A 5,560-nucleotide genomic window follows, 5' to 3' on the forward strand; every position below is an offset into this window, starting at 1 on the left:
ATACATCATAACATTTCTAGTTGTTAGAAAGGCGGCGGGGAAAGGAGCATCCTTACGCGCACGCAATTAGAACCCCGCCGTGAGATGCGTCGGTGGCTGTGAGGCAGGTGGGGACATGCCTGGAGGCTGAAAGGGCTTCCGGACGCATAAATCGCACCAGGCGCCGTCGTACGCCGGACCAACGATGCATCATAACAGTAACTAGTTGCTAGAAAGGCGGCAGGAATAGGAGCATCCATACGCGCACGCAATTAGAACCCCGCCGTGAGATGCGTCGGTGGCTGTGAGGCAGGTGGGGACATGCCTGGGAGGCTGAAAGGGCTTCCGGACGCATAAATCGCACCAGGCGCCGTCGTACGCCGGACCAACGATGCATCATAACAGTAACTAGTTGCTAGAAAGGCGGCAGGAATAGGAGCATCCATACGCGCACGCAATTAGAACCCCGCCGTGAGATGCGTCGGTGGCTGTGAGGCAGGTGGGGACATGCCTGGAGGCTGAAAGGGCTTCCGGACGCATAAATCGCACCAGGCGCCGTCGTACGCCGGACCAACGATGCATCATAACAGTAACTAGTTGCTAGAAAGGCGGCAGGAATAGGAGCATCCATACGCGCACGCAATTAGAACCCCGCCGTGAGATGCGTCGGTGGCTGTGAGGCAGGTGGGGACATGCCTGGGAGGCTGAAAGGGCTTCCGGACGCATAAATCGCACCAGGCGCCGTCGTACGCCGGACCAACGATGCATCATAACAGTAACTAGTTGCTAGAAAGGCGGCAGGAATAGGAGCATCCTTACGCGCACGCAATTAGAACCCCGCCGTGAGATGCGTCGGTGGCTGTGAGGCAGGTGGGGACATGCCTGGGAGGCTGAAAGGGCTTCCGGACGCATAAATCGCACCAGGCGCCGTCGTACGCCGGACCAACGATGCATCAGAACATCAACTAGTTGCCAGAAAAGCGGCGGGGAACGCGTGTTCATCAGTCACGCTCGCTAGCCAACCATCATGGGGAAGGGATGTAAGACCGTCATCCTCTGGGATGGGTCGAACTACTCCCACTGGCGCGGCGAGTTAGGCGATTTCCTCGCAACGTCCAAGTTGAAGTGCTACATCAACAACCCGTCGCCTCCGAGCCGCAACACCCAAGACGCCCTGGAGGAGGACGCACAGGCGCTCAGCTACCTGCGTCTGTCCTGTGAACTGCCTATCAAGCAGGTGCTCATGAATTGCCCAACCGGTCTCGCCGCCATGCAGCTCTTACAGCAACAGTTCCGTTCTGCATCCCAGGCCCGGCTGAGCCTGGTTGAGCCGCAGATGCAGCTGAACATGCGTGATGGGGAGACAACCGCTGACTTCATTTAGCGGTCAGAGCAGCTCCGTAGCGATATAATTGTGGCCGGCGGCCAGTGGGACGAGAGCACGGTGCGCCACGCCATTCTCCATGGCCTGCCTCCGCAGTACGCCATCACCATCGAGTTCACGATGTATCAGCCCAACTTAACGACCCCACAGCTCGTGCTCATGCTGCGGGAGAAGGACAACAACCTCAAGACCCAAGCAAGCAAGACCAGCCTGGTGGGAGCTGTCGGCCCTGGCCGTGCCACCAGTGGAGTCGGCAGCACCGCCAGTGCTGCAGGCGCCGTGGGGGCCGGCGACACCTGCCGCTACTGCGGACGGTCCCGTGGCCCGGGCGGTTGTCAGAGCCCAAGGCTGGAGTGCAGGGTGGGTGAGCTCCAGGTAGGCGGACAGCGTGCGTACCCAGGGGTGTAGGCCCCGGGCCTCACTGTTGGTTGCCGCTGCCACCTCCTCGTCCCCGCCTGCTCCCCCAGTTTCTTCCCCTCCCGCACCCCTACCTTCACAACCTGCCGCCGGTAGTGCCTGTGCAATGAATCGCACGGCCCAGACTGCGTGGCGAGCGTGGATGTGCTGTCGGAGCGGCAGCAGGCCGAAACCCCCGGTTGACGGATGGCCTACTAAAAGGCTGCCGGGTACACCTGTGAGACGCTGGCCTGGGTCTTCTGGGCCCTGTTGCCGGTCGACCAGGCGGGCCGTCAGCCGCTCGATGTGGTCCAGAGTGCTGTCTGGAGGGGGTCCGCCATGTTCCATGTGCCAGGTGACCGTCTGCAGGCCGTAGGCGGACGTGGCGGTGGCCCTGCCGAAGGCTGACAGTGGGAAGCGGGCGAGCCGCTGCATCCGCTTGTAGGTGCCTGCCAGCATCTTGGGCCATTCGGGTTGCGGGGGTGTGGGCCGGTTGTCTACCGGCAAGTTCAGGGCTGTGGCGGTGGTGACTACTTTGAGTCCACCAATTGTCTCCTGCTGCGGCTGTTGGTGTAGTGGCTGCTGCAGCTGCTGCCTACCCGCCGGTTGTGGCTGCTGCTGTTGTTGCTGGTTCTCAGCACCGACCCTCAACAGCTCCACCTTTTCCACATTGAGGCGCTGGCCTGACGCCCTTGCGAAGGTCTCCATGGCTTCTAGGAACGACGGTACTGACTCCTCGCCCTCCAGCGCCACTTCAGCATCGTCCGCGAACTGGCAGGCTGTGACGCGGTCCTGGTCATTCGGCCGTAGTTTGACCCCCACATCTCGGCTCCGGAGCCAGCAGAGCAGGGCCTGGGCGATGAAGAGGTACAGCAGAGGCGCGAGGGGGCACCCCTGTCGTACGCCTGCCTCCATCCCAACCAGCCTTGATTTAAAGCCATTGACCATGGCTCGTGCCTGCGTGTTGCTGAGCAGTAGCCGAACCCAGCTGCACAGCTGCGGGCCCGCCCCCATCGCCTCCATTGCAGCTAGCAAGAAGTCGCGGTCCACCGTGTCATATGCCTTCGCGAAGTCCAGGAACGCCAGGAGACCCCGGCGGTTCTGCTTGCGGAGGAGGTGGGATAGGTGGCGCAGGAACATCACACTGGCCCCGATGAGCCGTTTGGGGAGGAAGGCCGACTGCTCGGGGGTGATGATGCGCCCCAGGGCCGGCCCCAGGCGGTTGGCCAGTACCTTGGCGAGCAGGCAGTAGTCGGTGCATAGTAGCGTGATAGGGCGGTAGTTGCCGGGTTGCTTGGGGTCGCCCTTCTTGTAGAGCACCGTGATAATGCCCTCAAGGAACCCGGTCGGCACCTGCCCCGTTGCGCCTATGGCGGTGAAGAGGCCCGCCATGGTGTTGCCAATGGTGGACCAGAATTTGCGGTATAGGTCGGCTGGGATGCCGTCCCATCCTGGTGCCTTGCTGGGCTGGCTCTTGACCAGTGCGACCCGTAGCTCCGCTGCTGTGATGGTTTTGGAGCCAAGCTGTTCATCTGCGTTTGCAGGGAGGCTGATGTTGGCCGCAGACAGCTGGGCAAGTACCTCCTGTCGGGCACTGGGGCTGATGAAGTTAGGAGCTCGGCTGATCTCAGCCCAGTAGTCTGCCACGACCTGCGGCAGTTGTGCTGGGTTGGTCACTAGGCGGCCGCTGTGCGCCTGGAGTGCGACTGGGGCAGGCTGCTGCTCGGCCGCCTGGGCTTTAAGGAAGGCTGTCAGGGCAGGGCCGGTCCGTTCACCTGCCCGGAGCCAGTGGGCCCGTGCTTCCTTGGCTGCCATGCTGCCATCCTCCTGGTGCGCCCTAGCCAGTGCTGCTTGTGCGTCCACTAGCTGCTGCAGTGGCTGGGGTGCTGTGGGCGCCGCATCGACTGCTTGCTGAGCCCGCTGGACCGCAGCAATTGCTTCCCGGGCACGGGTGCCAGGCCGTCGTCAGCATTGTTGTGCTGCCTTGTTGAGTCGATGGGCCAGGGTGGCAAGGCGGCGCTTGAAGCCTGGCCACCAGGCGATCAGGCCAGCTGGGTTGTCTTCGGCCGATGGTGCCTCCATGCATTGGCTGCGGATCCACGTGTCCATGCTGGACGAAAGGTCCTCGTGTGCCGTGAAGGCAAGGCGGACTCGGCGGACCCCTGGGCCCCGCTCCTCACTCCGGCACGGCAGTAGGTGCAGTGTTGCAATCCTGTGGTCCGACGGTGTGTGGAAGGTGACGGACGTGTGGCAGACATAGGTCAGCTTGGGCTGGTTGATGTAAATGCGGTCGAGACGGGAGCCCCCCGGGGTGGGCGCGCGGTATAGGTGGGTGAAGTCTCGGCGCGTGGGGTGGAAGTGGCGGTGGGTGTCGACCATGGTGGGGCCCGCCTGTCTCCTCATGTCGGCTATCGGTCCGTCTCCCCGTCGGCCCTCTGGGCCCGCTAAGGCATCCAGTTCCGGGTTCTCTACAAAGTTGAAGTCGCCCGCCCAGATGAGAGTTGTATCGCTGTCCGGAGCGGCAGCTTTCGTTGAAGTGGCAGCCAGGACATTGCTGAACAAAAGGCGTCGTGCGTCTGCTGCCACTGTTGAGGAGCCCGTGGGGAGGTAGACATTGCAGATGTGCAGGCGGTGGCCTCCCCAGCGGAGCACACACTCTGTGAACCGGCCCTGCATGCATGCTTGACGGGTTGTGTTTGGTGGCGGCTCCAGGGCTGCTGCAAGGCCCTGCCGGACGAGGATGAGTACCCCCGCTGTGTGTGTCAAGCTAGACCACGAGTGTGCCGCCACCCGCCAGCCTTGGCTATGTACCCGCATTGCGGCTTGGCGCAAGTCCCGCTCAAAAAGGCACTGGTGCTGGATGTTGGTGTGATGTGTCTCCTGCAAGCATACCACGTCCAGGCACATTTCTGCCCACTGCCGAACTGCTGCCTGCAGGCGGTTTCCATGTGTCGCCAGCAGTCCGTGCATGTTGTGTGTGGCGATCCGGAGTGGATGGCCCTGCACAGCATTTTGCTGCTGACTTCTCCTGGTCCCCCTGCTTGGCATTTAGTCGGAGTGTTCCGCCTTCATGGCGGTAGGGGTGTATTCCTCCTCCTCATCATCCCCCTGTGTTGATGCTGGGCTGTGGGTGCTCAGGTGTTGCTGGCATTGCACGGCGGCTGCTCACTGGGTGCGGGGTTCGCTGGGGGATGGGTCTCCAGCTGTCAGTTGCAGTTGCAGGCTTGGGACCTGTGTGCCGTCGGAGGGCTGGGCCTGGCTGCCCGTTTGCAGCTGCGCAGTTAACTTCTCTCCGGCTTCCTCTGCTGCCCTCTGTGCCCTCCGTATCTCCACATTTTTCTTTCGGGCCTCCAAGGCCTTGCGGGTCTGGGCTTTGTTTTGCTCTGCCCGTTCTTCCGCAGTAAGGTGCTCCAGCCGCTGCCGCTTCCTCTTTGGGGCCTCAGAGGGTGTAGGGGCCTGGTTCGTCTCAGGGCACATCTGCTGCCTAGCTTTGCCCCCGGTTGCCCGTTGCCTGCCACCTGGCTCCTTCCTACCTGCTGTGAACTGGAAGGTGGGGACTGTATTGGCTATGGCTGCTGGTGGCTCTTGCTCCCGTGGTGCCGCCAGTGTGGTGTCGCGCTCCCTGTGGGTTGTGGTTTCCTCTTCCACCACCGTGGGGCCGGCCTGTGCCCCTAGCCCTTGTAGAGCTGCTGCCGCTGCCGTGGGGCCTGGCTGTTGCGGGGCCACTGGTGGCGGCTGCAGCGGCAAGGGTGGTGGTGGGGGCGGGGCCTGCAGCTGGGGCGGGGCCTGCAGCTGCGGTGG

Source organism: Volvox carteri (genome assembly GCF_000143455.1).
Source record: "Volvox carteri f. nagariensis unplaced genomic scaffold VOLCAscaffold_69, whole genome shotgun sequence".
Taxonomy (NCBI): domain Eukaryota; kingdom Viridiplantae; phylum Chlorophyta; class Chlorophyceae; order Chlamydomonadales; family Volvocaceae; genus Volvox; species Volvox carteri.